The sequence below is a fragment of the Giraffa tippelskirchi genome, chromosome 2, assembly GCF_054371585.1.
Source record: "Giraffa tippelskirchi isolate mGirTip1 chromosome 2, T2T-mGirTip1v1.2.pri, whole genome shotgun sequence".
Classification (NCBI taxonomy): Eukaryota; Metazoa; Chordata; class Mammalia; order Artiodactyla; family Giraffidae; genus Giraffa; species Giraffa tippelskirchi.
The window spans coordinates 186,892,321-186,915,348 of record NC_137276.1 but is presented as its reverse complement, the minus strand read 5'-3'; the positions used below and the strand labels follow the sequence as shown (position 1 = coordinate 186,915,348).

General features: G+C 39.0%; 1 protein-coding gene and 1 pseudogene across 4 annotated transcripts in view; one reads left to right on the top strand and one right to left on the bottom strand.

Annotated features, from left to right (window-relative positions):
* ZPLD1 (zona pellucida like domain containing 1) overlaps window positions 1-23,028 on the top strand; it is a 664,056-nt gene that overhangs the window by 243,377 nt on the left and 397,651 nt on the right. Inside the window, exons 6-9 of one of the 4 annotated variants that reach the window (XM_081543086.1) lie at window positions 5,080-5,326; window positions 6,210-6,324; window positions 12,829-12,887; window positions 14,054-14,199. The exons of 1 other annotated variant lie outside the window; for it this stretch is intronic. The gene's annotated coding sequence lies outside the window, so the exon portion shown is untranslated. Of the gene's footprint in view, window positions 1-5,079; window positions 5,327-6,209; window positions 6,325-9,076; window positions 9,234-12,828; window positions 12,888-14,053; window positions 14,200-23,028 lie in introns of those variants that run through there. 2 more of the 4 variants (XR_014069133.1, XM_081543076.1) reach the window with 2 other exon arrangements.
* Window positions 3,911-5,414, bottom strand: LOC145539630 (ubiquitin-related modifier 1 pseudogene; annotated as a pseudogene).

The following is a 23,028-nucleotide window of genomic DNA, read 5'->3' as shown; positions in this document are numbered from 1 at the left end:
TTAATGAAAGTGAAAGAGGAAAGTGAAAAAGTTAGCTTAAAACTCAACATTCAGAAAACTAAGATCATGGCCTGCAGTCCGATCACTTCATGGCAAATCAACGGGGAAACAACGGAAACAATGAGAGACTTTATTTTTCTGGGCTCCAAAATCACTGCAGATGGTGACTGCAGCCATGAAATTAAAAGACACTTGCTCCTTAGAAGGAACACTATGACCAACCTAGACAGCATATTAAAAAGCAGAGACATTAGTTTGCCAACAAATGTCTGTCTAGTCAAAGCTATTGTTTTTCCAGTAATCATGTATGGATGTGAGAGTTGGACTATAAAGAAAGCTGTGCACTGAAGAATTGATTCTTTTGAACTGTGGTGTTGGAGAAGACTCTTGAGAGTCCCTTGTACTGAAAGGAGATCCAGCAGTCCATCCTAAAGGAGATCAGTCCTGAATATTCACTGGAAGGACTGATGCTAAAGCTGAAACTCCAGTACTTTGGCCACCTGATCTGAAGAACGACTCACTAGAAAAGACCCTGATGCTGGGAAAGATTGAAGGTAGGAGGAGAAGGGGATGACAGAGGATGAGATGGTTGGATGGCATCACTGACTCAATGTACGTGAGTTTGAGTAAGCCCCGGGAGTTGGCGATGAACAGGGAGGCTTGGCGTTCTGCAGTCCATGGGGTTGGAAAGAGTCAGACATGACTGAGCAACTGAACTGAACTGATGCCATCCAGGGTTGGCTTCAGGGGTATGTGAACTGTTCATTTGCTTAGGGTCATGTGCTCAATAGGGCCCTATGCTTACTTTAATGCTGCTCTGCTTTAAGAAATCCTTAATTTTTACATAAAGGGATTGATCCCTCATTTTCGTTCTGACTGAACCCAAGAAATTATGTAATGGTTCTGATACAACCTGAGATTAGATTGCCTGGTGAATCAAGTTGCTTTGTAGAGCAAAATAAAATGGATTGGTGTTTACTCTTTGCCCATCCCTGCTTTAAAGATTTATAAATATTGCATTTAATAGGTAATGCCAAATATTCCCATTTTGTAGTGAGGGAAGCTGAGATTTAGTATTAAGTAAATTTTCCCAAGATAATGGAAAGAACTCATGTCAGAGTTGAATGTCCTGGATACACATTCAACTCTGCATCCTTCTCACTCTAATTACCTCCTAAGAGCCCAGTCTCCAAATGCCAACACATTGGGAGGTAGGGCTCCAACTTATGAATTTTGAGGGAACAAAAACATTCAGTCCATAACATCATCTGAGAGTTAACATAGCATACTGTAGATATGAGTGTACAACACACACAGACACACAGACATACATACAAATAGAAGGATCCATCACAGATCATGGATGGAATATTAATTAATCTTGTTATTTCCCATTTAAACTACTGTGTCAGTTTTTTTCTGATTAAGTGCATTTAATAGTAAGCAGAATGTTATTAATTAATTAAATAGTGTTTTATTTTCTCATGTAACAAGAAACCCAGAGATAAATGGTTGCTGGTGTTTGTTCAGTAGCTTGAAGCTGTTGGGGTTGAAGTCTTTATGATTCTCCTGCCTTTAGTTCATGGTTACAAGATGATGGCTGTAGCTGTTGGCCACATTTCAGGCACAAGAAATAAAAAATGAGAAGGAGCGAAAAGATGTATGCCGAAGAGTGTTTAACAGGTTTTTCTAGGAGCTCCACCCAATGACTTCAGCTTACATTTTATTGACCAGAACTATATTATAGTGGCTGCCATTACCTACTTGTAAGGAAAGCCAAGAAATACAGGTTTCCTCTGCTTCCTTAAAGTCGAGTGTTTATATGAAATGTTTTGTTAAGCTGAAATGGCACGAAGCAAATAAACAGTTACCTTAGGACACATCTTGCTAACGGATGCACAAAATTAGTGGGGACAAAGCACAGATGCTCACAGAGTTTAAATGATATGGTGGCTTGATGCTGAGATGTTGAGTGTAGTTCCCAGGGAAGGAGATTGGTGGGGCCACTCTCGCAGCTTGGGTGCTCTTTGTCTCTATAACAGCTGCTGCAAAACAAACACTCAATGCTATTTCACCTTTTGCCTTTTTTTTTTTTTTTAATAAAAGCAAAATCCTCTTGGGATATCTTTTGGTTAGTGAAAATATGTAGTAACATAGGTCTTTTGTAAAAGCAAAGTGGGGTAAACCAAACTTTTGAAAAGCCGGGGATACCTGTATAAGTTTTTTCGGGGAATATTAATATGCCCTCTAACATGTGGATTGTGTTAATAAGCAAGTAGAGAAATAGAGATAGTGAGTTGGAAGTCAACATTATGTAGCACAAGTCCATCCCAATAGCTGTAAAGCTATTGTGAATTTACAGACCCTCCTGCAATGGATAGATAGTCCTCTCACACAGCAGAGCTTTAGGAAATGCCTGCCACAAAAGGGATTTTTAAACAATATATCAAAAGGAAACCACATTTAAGGGATCAGAGAAGGCAGCATACTTTAGACACTGGAGTCTTTACTCAGGACAGCCACTAGTTTAATCCAGTTGCAACCTGCGGAAAGTTTTTTGTGGTTGGCAGACGTGCTGCCTCAAGTCTGCCTTTTGGCTCTCATAATGATTCCTGCTTCTGATTTCCTGTGGTTAGAGCACACTGTTTTCTTTCATTCAGAGACATCTTGTTCTTGTCTGAGTCACTACACCATTACTCATCTTCTGTTGGCTCCTTGTTGGGTTTTCCATAAGGTTATCCAAGGAGATGCAGAGACATGAAAATCACTGAGCTGCTATAGATCAAAAGTAGGGTGTTGAGATGCACTATTCATATTTCTTCCTTTCAATATTTCTTAGGATGTATTTCAGACCGAGCGAGGCAGACATCCTCTGATTAGCACCCATACCAATTGCTGCTTTAAGCTTGCCTTTTACTCCATAGGTTTCTATACTTAAGTTGGTCCAAGGAGTTGGTTTCATAGACTGTTACTGATGCAGGGAAACAGAATTGGAGTTTATTTTTTTACTTTATTTCAGTCTCAAATTTGTAAATTGGTGTGCAGTTGCTCCACTTTCTGCTATAAGAGAGATGAAAAGTAAAGTTACCTGTTTCTTTACTTTTTTTATTTTATTTTTATACAATTATTTGGGTCTTCCCCTTTTTATTTTGATTGGCAATTCCAGTTTTTATTTTTTATTTTTTGACTGTGTTGTGTGGCATGTGAAATCTTAGTTCCCTGACCAGGGATCAAGCCCACATGCCCTGAAGTGGAAGCGCAGAGTCTTAACTGTTGGAATGCCGGGGTATTCCTTACCTGCCTCTTTAAAAAGCTAGGGTTATAGATCACTGTTGTCACAACGCATAACATTAGTTATGCAGAGAGTGGAGCAAAAGCTAGGGACATTCAATGGGGGGCATCATAGTTAAGTTGGCTTCTCTTGTAGCTAGTTGGTAAAGAATCTGCCTGCAGTGCAGGAGACCCGGGTTTGATCCCTGGGTTGGGAAGATCCCCTGGAGAAGGAAATGGCAACCCACTCCAGTATGTTTTCCTGGAAAATCCCATGGACAGAGGAGCCTGGTGGGCTGAATCCATGGGGTCGCAAAGAGTTGGGCACAACTGAGCAACTAACACTGTAACACTATAGTTAAGTCAGGTGAAGGGATATGAGAGCAAAGAGAAGATTCATGCGAGAAACATGGCTTGGGTAGAAGGCACAGAGTATGGCTACTAATTGGAATGAGGAGAGGGAAAGGGAAGGCAGAAGAGAATCAAAGTTGATTCAGGCGTCAGGACTCTGAGGATGGAACTGCCACTGGGCTCAAGAAACTCAAAGTAGGATCTGTTTGGGAGTAATAGTAGGGACGATGTGCTCTGTGTTCTTCCATATATTAGTACTTTGTGGTGAAGGTAGAGGATGAAAGTATCACTAACTAGACTGGTATGGGTTATTAAAATGCTTAGCTGCAAATCTCTTCCCAATCACTTTGTGACAGCATTTGATTTGAATTTTGAATTTAGATCTATTGGGTAACATGCATAAAACCCATTATATATGAAAATGAGGTGAGAATTTGTATTTCATCACTATCCCATCTCTCCTGTGTGTGTTAGTCACTCAGTTGTGTCTGACTCTTTGCAACCCCATGGACTGTAGCCTGCCAGGCTCCTTTGTCCAAGGAATTCTCCAGGCAAGAATACTGGACTGGTAGCCATTCCCTTCTCCAGGGGATCTACCTGACCCAGGTATCAAACTCATGTCTCCTGCATTGCAGGTAAATTCTTTACTGCCTGAGCAATTTTCAGATACTATAAAAATTTGGGGTGGAAACTGAGGCACAACTGAACCCCCCACCTCACGCCTCCATTTGCCATTTCAAGGTCTAGCTGTACACCCTCCTGCTCTCTATCCCCAGTGGAATGAGCTGCATGTAGGCAGTCTTTTGCCAGGGGGAGGATTTCAGGAGCCCATCTGGTGGCCCATGTGTGGAGAGGCTTGCCAGGGTTAAGGGCTGTGGATGGTGGAGCAGGAGGAGGAGTGTTGTTGGAGGAGCAGCTGCTGTGTGTGTGCATGGGGGGATGGTCAGCACTGAATAAGGGACCCCAGCTGGGGTTCCATAATAATATCAGTGTGGGACAGGCAGAGACCTCTGCTGTCCAGATGGGGAAACTGAGGTGGAGGCTTCAGTTTCCAATCTTTGAGAAAGGAGGGGCCAGCCATCAGCTATTGAGGTTCATTCATCTTCCCCAGGAAGGCCCCATGGCCCCGGAGCTGCAGTGCCTTATCAGCAGTAACTCAGTGACACACAAGCAGGGCCAGCAGCTGGGTCCCCTGGCCACACAGACCCCCTCCACTCCTGCCACACTGAGGGGCACCCTCCTCCACCTTAGATGCTGGAAGAAGGAGTGCCCGGCCCAGGCACCTGCCTTCCCTTGCTCACATGCCTGAGAAAGTCTCATTTTTAGCACCTGGTCTCTTTTCCCTACCTGGAGGGGGAGCTCAGGGGACAGAGTGGGAAGAAAGCAGCCAAGGGGGACAGGGAGATGTGGAAGTAGGCCCCAGGGGACATCTGATCATTCTTTTCTCCCCACCCCAAGGGGGCCCAGACACAGAGAGTGGCCCTTACCACCGTGCAGCGTGGAGATGAAGAGGACGCTGTACTGGTCCTGAAGCTGGTAGTCCAGCAGTTCCCAGTCGGCATCATTAATCAGCACCAGAATCCCTGACTGCAGGGATCAACAGCTGTTGCCTTGGATGAACCGCTCTGGCCACTCTGCTCTTTTAGCAAATTCTTCTTGATCCAGACAAGGAGGTTCTGGATGTCCCAGGGTGCCTCCTGTCCAGGTAAGGTGACTTGATGCTTCTCCACACTGTTGAACAGGAGCTTCGCATTGCCTCCAAACTCAACCTCCACTGACAAGGGTGCTGCCATGTTGAGGAAGCTGAACTCACCAGAAACTCCCCATCTCTTCTAGTCTCTTCCATTTCCCTGAGCCTGAATGATCACATACTCCAAGGAAATTGAACTTTATGTGTTAAATACTTTTTTCCTTAAAAATTGTAAAATAATATTGTCTCTTTCAGGGGACATCTTTTTGTGTTTGCCAAATTGGTATCCAGCTTTCCTAACCCAGCATTTTCCAGCTGGCTTTGATCACATGGACAAATTGCTTGCTTGGATGGCAACCTACACACACTCTAACAACAGTCCTTTAATATACCCACTTTGTAGAGTGATTTCTATTGACGATTAATGAATTATCCCTGGATGATAAAGAGTGTTTAAAATAAATGAAGATATTTGACTCTTCTGATTGGCACCCATACAAATCACTACTTTAAGCTTATCTCTCTAGGTTTCCATATTTAAGTTGGTCCAAGGAGTTGTTTTTTCTGAGGCAGGGAAACAGAATTGAGTTTTATTTCTTTATTTCTTTCTTGTCTTTTGATAGGACTCTGTACATGGGCTGCATAGTGTGACAGCAGCTATATGCTTATCCCCATCACAACTGTGCACTTGGAATATAAAAAGGGCAACGTTAATATAAATTTCCATGTCCCATCATCCCTGCCAGATTAGGGCACATCAAAACAGCGTTCTATGTATCTTGAAAGACCTTTGACCTATTATATAGCTCAGCTAGCAAGAGTGTATGTTTTTTAGCTCAATCTTGGTTCCATTTTATGTTCAGATTCTTAGTTATTTCAACCTGTTTTTGTATTTTAGAGCTGTAGGCTCGTTTAAGTGATTTTTGGAAGAGGAAGTACTCGCATATGCATCAGTGAACCCTGGTATAGCTCCCAGAAGCTCTCTCAAGCCTGATTGTGCATGTAGAGTTGATGTAAGTAATAGAAATCTTTTTTGGTTTTGGTGAAGAAAGTATTTCTTTCATGTATTTTCTTAGCTATCACCAGCCAGTGGGTACACTCATTAGTCAAAAAACAAGAAACAAACCTAATATTGTTGAGCCCGTTTTATGTGCCAGAAACTCTTTCGAGCTTTTTACTTATTTAATCCTCTCAACGATTCTGTGAGTTAGGTCCTGCCATTATCCCTACTTAATAGATGTGAAAATTGAGACCCAGAGATGTTGGTGAGTTGTTTGCACAGTTAGTGTGGAACCTGAGTTTGAACCCAGGTCATTTGATTCCTGAGCTCACATGATTAACAAGAACATGATATTGTCTCATTAGAATATAATAATCACAGTTACACAGACCCTGGTCCCTTTGTTCTCATAAGAGCTTCAGTTCTTTGTAATGTGCCCAGAATATTTTTCACCATCAAGGACAGTATCACATGTGCTCCCAAACTACTTAGCTATTAAAGGGCATCACTTGCATGTCCTCCAAGCATTAATGGATCCTGGAATCCTTGGGAAGCCACTGCGCTGTGGCAAAGGGGAAAACACCTTTTCCTTGCTGTGTCATACTCTGGAAGTGAGGCCTCAAACCTGTGCTGAGGGCTTGCTGAATTTTAAACCCCCCTTTCAGATTTTTACTCAGTCTCCTTCCTCTCTCCAGGTCTCAAACATTAGTCCAACTGGGACTTATGAGAGTTAGTGCCGCCATGTTGGGTCCACACCACCCCATCCATCCCTTCATAAAACTCTTTGTGGTTAGTGGAGCTCATTATGAGTAACTCTTTCAACCTGGGTTTTCTCCTTAGAGACTTCTCAGTCACACAAAAATGGGCTTCTGTCAGCACATTCTTTAGTTTTCTAAACATAACTGGGCAAGTATGAATCCTGTAGTAGGCTTCTTGGAACTCTCAATTCCATCCCATGAACCACCACTGGTTCCCGCAAATTGGAGCCTTCCTTCTAAGAGTCCCATAGCTGCTGTGGGCTCCCTCCAGCCCAGAGGGGAAGGAGAAAATCAACCTGCTTTTCTTTTTTAAAATTGATTTCTTCTTTTACTTTTTATTATTTCTCTTTTTAAAATTCATTTTTATTTATTTTTTGGCCATGCAGCATGAGGGGTGTTAGTTCCCAGACGAGGGATCAAACTCATGCCTCCTGCAATGAAAGTGTGGATTCTTAACCACTGGACTGCCAGGGAAATCCTTCAAGCAGCTTTTCTGATTTGCACCTACTCAAGCTTGGGTCACGGGCTACACTCTAGACATCATAATTTTCTGGCAGGCTATAATGATAAGTCTGATTTGCCCATCTGCCCTAACCTGGTGGTGAAAACTTAAATACATGTGACTTGTTAAGCCTCAAGGCTTCCTCAGGCTGAAAGCAGAGCTTACTTTCATTCCCAACTATTTCACTTCTGTGGACAGATTTAAGATTTCTTGAACACATTCTCATCTGTATATTCTACAAAGGCATGAGTAACAGTTTTGCTATGATTCAGTCATTTTTTACATTTTCTTATAAAATCTAAGATGGATACTTGGCTTTTCACCTGTGTCACGAAGTAGCCTCACCAGGGGTGAGAATCTGGTGATGTTTCCTACCTCCCTGAAAGTTTGAGTTTCCACACAAACATTTCGCTGTGAACATCCTTGACAACCTATTTGATCTATGTGGGTCTCATCTGCATGTCAATTTGCTGCATCCTTGCCTCTTTTCTTCTTTGGTTATTTTATCATTATCAGAACTATAAGCATTCCCTTCTGCCTTTTGATGTGGATTTATATAGAAAGGTAGCTTACTCTACTCTATATTCCCTAACGACCTTTAGTATTAGAGGGCAGTGCCTCGATGCTTTCATGTACCAATGCCTTGGTGCACTTCAGTTTATTCTGTTCATCTCTTTGCTCACTTTCGTTTACTTCCCATCCCACCTAGCCCCACACCAGATAACCTGTGCAGAGTGGGCTGCTGTCTGTCTATGGCATGTCCTGCTTATTGGTCAATCACTAGGAAATTCTTCTGGGGGAGGGTAACTGCGATACCTTTGGGCTTTGATACCTTTTAGATTAATCCAGCCATGCCTGCCAAGAATCTTACAGCACTCTGAGGAAGCATATAATATTTTTACAAATTTAAAGCCCATAGAGGAGGGCTTAAAACTAAACTTCCAGGGCTTCTTGATTACTCTGGGAAAGAGTTTGCAATGTTTTGCAGTTGTTACTGACCGTTTTGAGTCAGTCCCCAACAAGGGTCCTTCTGCCCGGAGTCTTTCTAACTCATAGAAGGGGAGAGACCAAGTCTGATCCAGAAGCAAAGGAAAACTTATTCTTTGAACAGAGAATGTATAGATGTGAGCTCACACTCTAGAGCAGCGGTCTCCAATACTTTTGGCACCAGGGATTGATTTCGTGGAAGACAATTTTTCCATGGACCGAGTATGGGGGTGGGGGGGATGGTTTTAGGATGATTCAAGCGCATTACATTTATTGTGCACTTTATTTCTAATCTAATGCCATGGTTGATCTGAAAGGAGGTACCAGTTTAAGGTCTGGAGGTTGGGAACTCCTGCTCTAGAGCATGAACTCCCCTGATAGGTCATGGGCGGGACTGCTTTATAGAGATCTCTTCAGGGATGGGCGGAATTCTCAGGAGAAGGCCAAGGTGCAGCTCAGTGCTCAGCTCAGTGCTCTGCGCAGCGCCTCTGCACGCAGCCTACCGCCGCCGCCATCTTGAATCGCTGAGTGACGCGTAGTCCGTGGAGCCGAGGTGTCTGCGCAGCCTTTTCTCAGGGGGACCCCCTGGTATGAAGGGCCTCGTGAGGCACACTACACACTGCGCCCTGTGAGCAGGTGACCCTAGACTAAGCACAAAGAAAAAGAGAAAGAAAGGTTAGACTTCATTTTATTACCCAGATTCTGTTTTTATTTCTTGGTAATTTTTATTGGGCTTTGTCAGTGACACAAGCTTGGGCAGGTTATTAAAACCCATATAGATCGTCCCCTAGATAGGTCTGGATACACCCGTCCCTGTGTGTTTCAAAGGCCCCTGGAAGGTGGTTTCCATAACTCCCTCTCACTTCCTGGGGGTAGCACAGCCCTACATGCATCTCCTAGCATTGTTTGGCAAGTCATTTGGCAGTTTGTTGAGGAGGGACAAGCTCTGGTTGTAGAGGCAGTAACAGCGATGAATAGCAACTATTTTCAAAAGCACCCACCATGTACCAGACACTATCACTTTCTGTACATTATCTCATTTTATCTTCACATAATGAGGTAGGTATTTTCCACATTTTACATATGACTAAGATTAAGTAACCTATACAGGGTCATTCAATTTCCCAATGCCTCAGCAGGTGTGGTTTGTTTAACTTCCAACATGTTCGCGTCTACTCACAGAAACCTGGATGCTGGAGATGTGCAAACTACCCAGCAAGCATAGAAATTAATAATGATGTTATGCTGGTGTGCTCCAAAATGATACTCTGAATTTTGGTATCCTGCTGGGAAATAACATTTTGTCTCAAAAACCTAGTTTGAGTCTTTCACCAATTAAATAAGCTTTCTGGATTGCAGAGTATATGACTCTGTATGATTAGTTTCAGTTTATTGATTATGTGCATGTAGCAATAGAAATGCTTTAATTTTTGTGATAGTTCATGACTTTTAAGATATATTTCATTTTTTACATATTTAACATTCTCCTTTTCACATGCTCACTTCATCTTGCCTCTCTTTTTATTTGGTTCATGTTGATATACACAATGTGTCAAGTTCACCAGCTAAGGAAGTAAGTTGTTTTTCTTCTTCTTTTTCCTGCATACACTATGTGACAATAAATATACTTCAAAAATAGAAGCATAAAAGGGAAATTAATTAGAATATCTGTTTGTTTCCATGGCACCAATAAAGACTGGACCGTCCACGGATAAAGTAGGCTTTAACTTAAATCTTCTTCCCTTGAGAGATATCAGTTAAGGTCAACCATGCCTTCTCCACTAGAAATCAGATCCTGGGTGTTGCTACCTATTTAGAACATTTATGAAATCACATTCTCAGGACTGGCATGGTACTGTTGAGTGGCAGTTAATTCCACAACTAGGAAAGATCTCAATACTTTTCTTGACATAGGATATTAATCATATTTGCCCTCCATCAGAGATCAGTGTTTTTATCCTATCAGGAATCTGTGCCCGTCATTCTGAACAGCCAACTCTTGAAAGGTACAACAGGGCCTTTGTTCATACTTTTTTCTCTCCTGCAGAACATATAGTTCTTGGCACATAGTGAATAAGCGTTTCTCTTAACTTTTCCATTACAGTATTCTAAGGGTAATGTGAATCTGTATTTCTTGTCCATTGGTGAGGCCTGGGGGAAAATTTAGAAGCACTTCATGTCAAAAAGGACATTCCTCTATTTTATTTTTAAAATTTATGTGTATTTTGTATTTTAAAGAGTGACATAACCCTTAATTTTTTTAAAAAAAATTCAAATAAAATGAGTGCTTTTGAAAGATATTATGTTACACTGAGGCTTTTGGTGTCTACTGGCCTACCATTGTATATTCTCAGAGATACAATACTTTAGGTTTAAAAGCAGAAAGTATTTTTTAGTCATTTCAGGCTGCAATAACAAGGTAGAATAGATCAGGTGGTTTAAACAGTAAACATTTATTTCTTGTAGTTCTGGAGGCTGAGAAGTCCAAGATCAGAGTACTAGCATGATTGGGATCTAGTGAGAGTCTTATTCATGATTTCCTTATTGATAATGTACATTCTATGGTTTTGACACATGTGTAATGAAATGTATCCACGAGTATGCTGTCATGCAGTTTCTCTACCCTAAAAATCCTCTGTGCTTAGCCTACTCTTCCCTCCCTCTCCACTAAGCCCTGGCAACCCCTGATCTTTTTATTATTGCCACGGTTTTGCCTCTTTCAGAATGTTGTATAGTAGGAGTCATAGTATGTAGCCTTTTCAGATTGTCTTTTTACACTCAGTAATATACATTTCATATTCATCTATGTCTTTTCATGCCTTGATAACTCATCTCTTTTTAGTACTGAATTATATTCTGTTGTCTGGATGTACCACAGTTTATTCAGCCATTACCTATTAAAGAACATCTTGGTTGGTTCCACGTTTTGGCAGTGATGAATAAAGCTGCTTATAAACATTTGTGTGTAGGTTTTTGTGAGTTCAGTATAGTTTTTACTTGCCCTTTTTCCTTATGCTAAGTGGAAATCTGACCTCCTATCACTTATCTGTGTTGGTGACCTAATATACCATCTAGTCCCTCTTCTGTGCATGAAAACAACTATCTAGGAATTACTACAGTTTTTCATATTTTAAGCTAAAGAGCACCAATTTGGCTAACTTTTTCTGATGTTGTATAGGATACTAAATCCTATACAATATAAGTCTTATACAATGTAAGTCCTACACAATACTAGGAAATATTCAATTTCCTAGTTACCCATTCCCCCCCTTCCGCCCCCACCCAGGTAAGCTCCATTGTATGAAAAAAGGAAAACCAGTGAACTGATATGGCTGTATCACCCCAAGAGAACAGAGGGACCATTATGACTCTCCCTGTTTTGGGCAAAATATCCTGTTAATGTAATTTAAGTTTGTATCTACCCTTGTGGAAATTGTGCTACTAAATTCATTTAAAATTTTTATGTTCATTTTGACAAACTTATTGTTAGGTCAATCTTTGCAAAACTGTACTTTTTCCAGAGGACTTTAAGAACTTAAAAGCTGGACATTTTATGTGTGCCTAGTAAGCTTCTTCTTGTTAATATTGATCCACCATTCTAGCTTGTTGAATGTGTTTTCTTGCTTTAAAATATCGGTTCTGTAATCAAATGTATTATCCATTGCTCCTTATTCAAAATGTTGTCCTTATGCTAAAGAATCATCTATTCATGACAGGATTTTAAAAATCTTGAGTTAAAAGGTGAAAACAAAGATGTTACCTAACTCCTTACTGGAGATTAAATATTATTAGTGTTTTAGTATATCTCTGTCTAGTCTTCATCTCTATGTACATACATATATCCCTCTATGCATACACACAGTACATACACATTTATTGCAATACCAGATATGTGTGATGCATATGATAACATGGTATAGTTTTTCCTCACTTCATTCATCTTTTATTTGATATATTTTAAAAATACCGTTGAAGTATTGTAGGAAATACAGTGATGATCAATGCAAATTAATTGCTGTTTATTTAATTAGTCTCATGACTTGACACTTAGATTTCCCCCAGATATTTTGCTAGAAATAACACCATGTAGCTATAGCCTTGCAAACATCTGTGACTATTTCCTGAGGAAGTATACCTGTGACTCAAGAAGTAAGTAAAATTGTAACAGGTTTTGATATGTTTCAGTAAATTGTCCTCCAGAAAGTTGTGACATAATCTCTCTGTCATTTAGTTGTTTGAAAGCTTGGTAACTATTCTTTTTATTTGTCAGCAAATTATTGATGAAAAAGTTGCAAGAGAGGACCAATGACAAGATTTTGGAGAAAACTGGTAAATCATTCTTCCAAAATTATATTCAATAATCAGCAGTCTGTGAGGACAATTGTTTGCTCAGTTGTTTTATACCTTGTCCATATTTCTATGATTTTAATCAACTAGGGTTTCACAAGAAAGTTTGTTGGATTTTTTTGAAATTGATATAGTCTATATCTACATACTCGCTGTCTCCAACAGTATAACAATCCTATGAAATAATAGAAATTTTATTAGTTCAGTATAACATTCTCTGTAAATGATACTGGTTCCCAGTGCTCACTACTTCCTTTAATAGCACTGTCCAAAGGAACTTTGTGCAGTGATGAATATTACCTGTGCTGTTCAGTATGGTAGCCACTAGCCATATGTGTCTACTGAGCACTTAAAATGTGACTAGTGTGACTCAGGAATTGATTTTTATTTTTTAAAAATTTAAATAATTTAAATGATGAGATTTGACTAGTGATTATAGCCGATAGCACAGCTTTATAATATCTGGCAAACCATCTTTCTAATAAGTATTGTATAATTTGAGTCTAATATTAAACTGAGAAACTCACAGTTTTTGAATGAAGCTCACATTTCATTCACAGAACACTGATTTGCATTGGTCTCTCTCTCACTTTGTTCTTAATTGCAATTTTTTATTTTCCTACATCAACTCATAATTTTTTAAAGATTTCTGACAATGATTCCATGTCAATGATTAATATCATCAAGTTGTTTTCAGGTGCTGGAATATAACTGAATCTGGAATATAACTGATAACTAGTTCTTTCAACCTGGCTTTATTTCCTTTAACAAGATTTTTCTTATAATGTGAACATCATTCTCCTTGATGAAGATGTAAATAAAAAGAGAAGTTGAGTAATTTTTTTTCTACTTTTCATCTTTGACATTATTCTTATCTTTCATAAATAGCTGGCTTTCCCCTTATTTTTCTTAAAGTTGATGTAGCTAATAGAATCCTTTCTGTTGTCAACGACACTTTTGTTTCACAAGCCTAAAATATTTTGGTTATTAGTATTCTTGTTAGAATACTATTCTTTTATGTCCATCTACAATCATAAGGCTTTTATTTTCTCCTAGTTTTTTTTAATGTCATTTAATAATTTAAGTTCAACAGGAACATGTATATCCATATATATACTCCTTTAACTGTTTCTCTCTGCATCCCCTAGGAATCAGATTTGGTTATATTTTAACTCAGTTCACCCCATTCGATGGTGTTGACAGGCCTTTAACTGCTAGGCAGTGAGTCCAGACTGGAGATCATTAGGTGAATTAGATATGAGTGTTACCATCAGAAGACTTATATTCTACTAAGGTAAGCAAACTTGTATACTACAACCCATATACAGTAAATATAGCATATGCTTATTAAGAGTAATCACAGTGTTGTGTGGGAGCATAGCAGAGAGACAGGATTAATTTTGCTTGTAGAGCATGTAGAATGGGATAAGGAGGCTGTGAAAAATCAGAGAAGTCTGGAACAGAAGTGATGTTTGATCAAGAATGAGTAAGAGTTTGTGGGACAGAGAAGCTGGGTAATGTGATATCCTATTCATAAATGTGATCAGTTTGGTTAGTTTTTTGTGATTGTGGTTTTCATTCTGTCTGCCCTCTGATGGATAAGGATAAGAGTAACTGATGAGAGTGACTGACTGAGGGGGAAACTTGGTTTTGTTCTGATGGGTGGGGCCATGCTCAGTAAATCTTTAATCCAATTTTCTCTTGATGGGTGGGGCTGTGTTCCCTTCCTGTTGTTTGACCTGAGACCAAACTATGGTGGAAGTAATGAAGATAATGGCTACTTCCTTAAAAGGTCTCATGCAGCACTCAGTGCCCCTGACCCTGAAGCAGGCCACTGCTGACCCATGCCTCCACTGGAGACTTCTGGACACTCACTGGCAAGTCTGGGCCAGTCTCTTGTGAGGTCACTGCTCCTTTCTCCTGGATCCTGTTGTGCACATGTTTCTGTTTGTGCCCTTTATTTTCTTGGGCTCCAAAATCACTGCAGATGTTGACTGCAGCCATGAAATTAAAAGACTCTTGCTCCTTGGAAGAAAAGCTATGACAAAACTAGACAGCATATTAAAAAGCAGAGACATTACTTTGCCAACGAAAGTCCATCTAGTCAAAGCTATGGTTTTTCCAGTAGTCATGTACAAATGTGAGAGTTGAACTATAAAGAAAGCTGAACACCAAAGAATTGATGCTTTTGAACTGTGGTGTTGGAGAAGACTCTCGAGAGTCCCTTGGACTGCAAGGAGATCCAACCAGTCAATCCTAAAGGAAATCAGTCCTGAATATTCATTGGAAAGACTGATGTTGAAGCTGAAACTCCAACACTTTGGCCACTTGATGTGAAGAACTGACTCACTGGAAAAGATCCTGATGGTGAGAAAGATTGAAGACAGGAGAAGGGGACGACAGAGGACGAGATGGTTGGATGGCATCACCAACTCAATGGACATGAGTTTGAGTAAGCTTTGGGAGTTGGTGATGGACAGGGAAGCCTGGCATGCTGCAGCATGGGTTTGCAAAGAGTCGGACATGGCTGAGTGACTGAACTAACTAATTCATAAATTAAACATGAACAGAAGCTAGATAATATATACTTGGCTTCAATTAGTTCTGCAGCTGGAGTAGAGTACTTCTTGGGTGAATAAGCAGAGACGAGACTGAAGTTAGGGAACAGCTAAATGATGAGGGGTGGTGAATGTTTTCTCAGGGATTTGGATTTATTCCAAATGGAATCAACTTGAATGTTCTTGAACAGAGAAGGGAAATAGATTCTTTTAGAAGAACAATTCTGGCAACGTGAACACAGGATATGTTAGACTTTGGAAAACTTGTGGCAGGGAAGTCATTAGTCAAGAAGACGATGAACATACAACTAGTTCAATGCAGAGTAATACAAGGGGTTTCAATTGAGTGACATTTAGAAGGTAGAATTGATAGGATTCGGTGGCTGATTGAGTGTGGGGAAAGGGAAGAGGCAGGAAGATGATTCACAAGTTTCTCATATTTTTAATGTTTTTGTTTGAGTTCATTTTTTCTCTTGAATCACTTTCCCTTTAGGATCTCTGGATATGAGATCATGTCTATCTTTCCTCTGAACTTTTGGAAACTGTTTCCCAGTGGTGAATGAGTGTGTGCTGATTTTACAAAGTGTTCCAGACCTCCTGTCCTAGGAATTCCAAGATGTGCTCATCACATTTTAAAAACTTCTTTATTTTGAGATCATTTTGGATTTACAGAAGAGTTGCATATACAGTGAGTTCCCATATACTCTTTACCAGCCTGTGTTTGTTAACATCTTACATAATTATAGAACAATTACCAAAACTAAGTATTAAGTCTTAATTCAGTTACTATTAACTGAATTACAAAATTCATTTGGACTTCACTCATTTCTCCATAAATATCTTTTTTCTTTTTTTTTCTATTCCAGGATCCAAGCAAGGATCATACATTTCATTTAGTTGTCACGTTTCCTTAGTATCGTCCAATCTGTGACAACACCTTAGTTTTTCTTTATCTTTTATAACCCAGGTGATTCTGGAAAGTACTTTACTAGGGTTGTTAACTTTGATCAGTTAGCTAGGTTGGTGTCTCTTAGGATCTCCACTAAAAAGTTACTATTTTCCTCTTCTTATTACTCAGTATTTTCCGGGAGTTTCTTTGAGGACAGGCAAATATCCTTTTTTCACTTAAACTTTCACCCACTCACTTTAGTATCCTGAAGTGCACCTTACTTTCAGCAGTTATTACTGTGTTGTTCTACTTGTTATTTTCTATGTGTTAATTGAAATTTTTCCTTTTTTAAAAAAAAATAGCCTGATTTAAACCAAACTTAAGGAAATAAAATTGTGCTAATTTTTTCCAGCTTTATTAAAATATTATTGACAAATAACATATGTAGGTTTAATTTATACAATGTGGTAATTTAATATCCATATATGTTGCAAAATAATTATCACAATAATGTTAGTTTAGTTAATACCTATATTCCTCCCATAATAAGCATTTTTTTTGTGTGTGTGAAGGCATAACATTCAAGATTTATTCCCTTAACTTTTGAGTATGTAATACAGTATTGTTAAATATATTTGCCATTCTGTACCTTAGATTCCCCAGAATTTATTCATCTTATAGTTAGAAGTTTATATCCTTTGACATGTCCCCACCCTGCAAAACTCCATGCCTCTGGCAACCATCAATCTACTCTCTATTTTTATGAATTTGATTTTTTTAGACTCTATGTACATGGAATATCATAAGTGTTTGTCTTCATCTGTCTGATTTATTTCACTTAGAGTAATGCCCTCAAAATCCATCTGTGTTGTTACAAATGGCAAGGTATATGGCTGAATTATATAATCATATAACAAATACATACAAATGCATATAATATATAAATATAATATTTTCTCTATTCATTCATCCATCAATGGACACTTATATTGTTTCCATGTCTTGGATGTTGGGCAAAGTGCTGCAATGAACATGGGGGTGCAGATATCTTTTCTAGATATTGTTTTCATTTCCTTAGGCTATTAATCCAGAAGTGAGGTTCCTGGATCATATGGGAGTTCTATTTTTAATTTTTTGAAGAACACCTCATACTACTTTCCATAATGGCTGAAATAATTTGCATTCCCACCAACAGTGCATGAAGTTTTCCATTTCTCTACATTATCATTTGTTGTTTAGTCACTAAACTGTATTCAACTCTTTTTGACCCCATGGACTATAGCCCACCAGGCCCCTTGCCATGGGATTTTCCGGGCAAGAATACTAGAGTGGGTTGCCATTTCCTTCTCCAGAGGATCTTTCAGACCCAGGGATTGAACCCACATCTCCTGCACTGGCAGGTAGATTCTTTACCACTTAGCCACATTCTCATTAACATTTGTATTTCTTTGGTAATAGTCATTCTAGCAGATATGAGGTGATAGCTCATGTAATGCTTTCATAAGGAAAAAATGTCTCTTCTCTGTCATTGGTTTATGTAATTATTTATTTATAAAAGGATGGATTCATGGATGTTAATTTTATTATTAGGGTTATGAGTCTATATTCATTTTAGTTAATCTGTTGGTAAATATTTTTCAACTTTGGCTATTGGGTACTCTTTCAGGCTCTTCTGCCATCTTCACATGTTTGCATCCTTTATTTTTGAGTCCTTCCTTATTGTTCAGGACCATAAGATACTCTATGGTCTTCTGGTATTTTCTTTGCCTCAGCCATGAAATCAACCAGTTCTCCAAGGAGTGATTGTAGCATTTTAATGTTCCTGTCACTTCTGCTTCACTAACCAATTCTTCCTTTTTGATCAGAATTGATTCAAAAATACAGTGACAGATTAAGTGTTCTCTTTTGTGCTTCCTCAAATTTTTGAGAGAGAAAAATTTTATTAAGATATACTGAATTTGCATTCAACAAATAATTACACGAGCCCTCTCTATGTCAGTGCTGGGTTAGGTATGAGGGTGTGCTCTCCTCTGAGGGAGTATTTTTCTAGGCAGCTTGTCCCATATTTCAATACCATACACTGATAGAGCTCTTCTTTAAGCAACCTCAGGTTTGCTTTGTCATGCCTCTTCTGATGACACAGGAGTCCATTAACCTAAAATGCCCCTGACTCCCAATGTGTTGAGGTGTACTCAGGAGGTGTCTCATATGTGCTTACAAACAAGGCCAGTGAGTCATGTACAGTTACTATGAGGAAGCCTCTATTCCTTGTCTTGTTGCTTGAGTTTCCTTCCTCTGTTTTGAGTCAACAGAAACAATGTTTTCCCATTTAAATAACTTTTGGTTAGTGGCATAATTCCCTAATTATGTCTGGTTACATTCCTGAAGATGTAAGAATTAAAGAGGAGCAATAGTAAAAACTAGAAAAAAAAGAGGAAAGGGTAAGAAAAGTTAGTGATGTGATTTCTGGATATCCTAAGATTTAAGCATGTTTTCTTGAATTTTTTTCTCAGCACAAATGGAAAACAAGTATGTCTATTGAGTAAGCCAGACCTGAGAGAGAGAGCAAGGGAGTCCACTGATGCTGTGTACATGGGCCAGCATTCCTGGTCACAAAGCAGGCTGAAGGGTAGGCTTGCAGGGGCACATATGTAGTGTATGACAGGAGAGGGTCACGCAAGAAGGAAATGGTAGTATGATAGATTTCTGTACTATGCAGCCTGATGCTGAGAATTCAAGAATTACATAGTTGGTCATTAATTTCATACTTAAGCCATTCAGTTCAGTTCACTTGCTCAGTTGTGTCCGCCTCTTTGCCACCCTATGGACTGCAACACAGACTTCACTGTCCATCAGCAACTCCTGGAGCTTGCTTAAACTCATGTCCCTTGAGTCAGTGATGCCATCCAACCATCTCATGCTTTGTTGACCCCTTCTCCTGCTGCCTTCAATCTTTCCCAGCATCAGGGTCTTTTCAAATGAGTCAGTTCTTTGCATCAGATGGCCAAAGTATCGGAGCTTCAGCTTCAGCAACAGTCCTTCCAATGAATATTCAGAACTGATTTCCTTTAAGATGGACTGGTGTGATCTCCTTGCTGTCCAAAGGACTCTCAAGAGTCTTCTCCAACACCACAGTTCAAAAATGTCAGTTCTTCAGTGCTCAGGTTTCTTTATAGTCCAACTCTCACATCTGTAGATGACTACTGGAAAACCATAGCTTTGCCTATATAGACCTTTGTTGGCAAAGTAATGTCTCTGCTTTTTAATATGCTGTCCAGGTTGGTCATAGCTTTTCGTCCAAGGAGCAAGCGTCTTTTAATTTCATGGCTGCAGTCACCATCTGCAGTGAATTTGGAGACCAAGAAAATAAAGTCTGTCACTTTTTCCATTGTTTCCTCATCTATTTGCCATGAAATGATGGGACTGGATGACATGATCTTCATTTTATGAATGCTGAATTTTAAGCCAGCTTTTTCGCTCTCCTCTTTCACTTTCATCAAGAGGCTCTTTAGTTCCTCTTTGCTTTCTGCTATAAGGGTAGTGTCATCTGCATATCTGAGGTGATAGCTATTTCTCCCAGCAATCTTGATTCCAGCTTGTGCTTCCTCCAGCCCAGCATTTCTCATGATGTACTCTGCAGATAAGTTAAATAAGCAGGATGACAATATACAGCCTTGATGTACTCCTTTCCCTATTTGGAACCAGTCTCTTGTTTCATGTCCAGTTCTAACTGTTGCTTCTTAACCTGCATACAGATTTCTCAGGAGGCAGGTAATGTGGTCTGGTATTCCCATCTCTTTAAGAATTTTCTACAGTTTGTTGTGATCCACACAGTCAAAGGCTTTAGTGTAGTCAATAAAGCAGAAGTTGATATTTTTCTGGAATTCTCTTGCTTTTCCAGTGATCCAATGGATGCTGGCAATTTGATCTCTGGTTCCTCACCCTTTTCTAAATCCAGGTTGAACATCTGGAAGTTCTTAGTTCATGTACTGTCAAAGCCCATCTTGGAGAATTTTGAGGATTACTTTGCTAGCGTGTGAGATGAGTACAGTTTTGTGGTAGTTTGAACATTCTTTGGCATTTCCTTTCTTTGAGATTGGAATGAAAACTAATCTTTTCCAGTCCTGTGGCCACTGCTGAGTTTTCCAAATTTGCTGACATATTGAGTGCAGCACTTTCACAGCATCATCTTTTAGGACTTGAAATTGCTCAACTGGAATTCTATCACTTCCACTAGCTTTGTTCGTAGTGATGCTTCCCAAGGCCCACTTGACTTCTCATTCCAGGATGTCTGCCTCTAGGTGAGTGATCACACCATCATGATTATATGGGTCGTGAAGATCTTTTTTGTACAGTTCTTCTGTGTATTCTTGCCACCTCTTCTTAATATCTTCTGCTTCTGTCAGGTCCATACCATTTTTGTCCTTTATTGTGCCCATCTTTGCATGAAATATTCCCTTGGTATCTCTAGTTTTCTTGAAGAGATCTCTAGTCTTTCCTATTCTATTCTTTTCCTCTATTTCTTTGCATTGATCGCTGAGGAAGGCTTTCTTATCTCTCCTTGCTATCCTTTGGAACTCTGCGTTGAAATGGGTATATCTTTCCTCTTTTCCTTTGCCTTTTGCTTCTCTTCTTTCCACAGCTATTTGTAAGGCTTTCTCAGGCAACCAGTTTGCCTTTTTGCATTTCTTTCTTCTGGGGATGGCTTTTAATCACTGCTTCTTGTACAATGTCAGGAACCTTCATCCATAGTTCTTCAGGGACTCTATCAGATCTAGTTCCTTGAATCTATTTCTCACTTCCAATGTATGATCATAAGGGGTTTGATTTAGGTCATACCTGAATGATCTAGTGATTTTCCCTACTTTCTTCAATTTAAGTTTGAATTTGGCTGTGAGGAGTTCATGATCTGAGCCACGGTCAGCTCCTGGTCTTATTTTTGCTGACTCTATAAAGTAGCATTATTTTGGGGCCCTTTTTGTAGGCTATTTGAGCATAATCTATAATCCAACTATCTGATTCACATTTTCACCCAGAAGTTTTACTACTTCATATGTTTTCTATTGGTTTAATATTTTAAAGTATTCCCTTTTTATTTCTAATTTATACAAGTTATAGAGAATGAGGACCATGTCATAAGACAAAATGGGGATTCAGTTAACAAGTCCAGAAGGCAGGGAAAAACTAGCAGTCAATTGATCTAGAAATAAGGAGGGCTGAGGGGTGGAGGGTTTCTCAACCTTGTCATTGCTGACATTTTGGGCCAGGTAATTGTTTGTGGTTGGGGTTATCCTGTGCATTGTAGAATTTTTAGCAGCAGCTCTGGTTTCTACCAACCAGAAGCCATTGGAATTTTGAGCTCTTGCCTCCAAGTTGTGACCACCAAAAATGTTTCTAGAGATTGCCAAATAGTCCCTGGGAGCAAAATTACCTGCCATAGCTTAAAAGAAAGGAGACTTAAATGACACCGAAAAAAGAGAATTGTGTTTGCATCTTGATTTATATAAACTAAATATAAAAAATTATGAGACAGCTGGAAAAATACCAATAACTTGATATTTGATAGTAGTTAGGAATAATTGTTAAATTTGGAAGTGGGATAATAGTATTGTGATTATATTTTTTAAAGATTTTAAAATATGTTGTACCTTGAATGATATATATTGAGATATTTAAAATTAAACTGATATATCAATATCTTCTATTTACTTAAAAAATACAGTGAAATGAGTGGGTGAAAAAATGAGTGGTTGTTTAGATGATTGGAGATTGGCCAAGTGATGGGTCCCTGGGGTGGATTCATCATGCTATTTTATAACTTTTGTATGTGTTTCACATTTTCCATAATGAAATGTTTTTTTAGAGTGATAATAGTATAAAATGGTATTTAGACATTTTCAGATAACTACCAGAAAAAAAAAAAAAAAACACCCAGAAAAAACAGCTAAGAAATGAAAGTGGTAGTTTCTGGGGAGGGTTGTGATGAAATTAGAGTACTGCCTTTTTGTTAACCTTTTAGCTCTACTCCACTATTAAAGCTGTGTGCTACTAATTCTTTGACAAATAAGAAACAATATTAAAAAAAACCCTAAAATCCAAAATAAACACTGGAGAGATGCTATTGATTATTCTTTTTGTGAAGATGCAGTTCAATTTGGTTCTATAAAAATTCCTATGTCTAGAGATCAAGTTAAATGATACCACAAAAAATCAATCATCTGAATCTAGAATGTGGAACACTATGCATGGCTTATGACTTGCTTTTGATTCAGATCCAGTTACCTTCTTTTTCTCTTCTACCTCTTTTTTTTGTAACACATTAAGAGAACAAAAGCCTTCTGGGGAGGTGGATATTTACCTTTACTTCTTGCAGCTTGTGGTAAACAGATAAAGAAGACTTTTGTCCCAGGCATAGTTGCCAGTTCCTTGCCTCCTTCTTTACTTTCTTTTTTAAATGTCTTCTGGCCTAAGCTGCATTTGCCAGTTCAGTCTTTGTCAGAGCCCTTTGTTGGGGGAGAAGGGAACATTTGTCAACCTATTATTAAAGAATATTATATTATCTCTTATTTTGCTATTGATTGTCATTTGTATGATGCCTTGGCAAGAAGCCCAGAATGGGCAAAGACTAAATGGATTATGGTACCCAAACCCCACCCTGAGCTCTAAAAATTTTCAT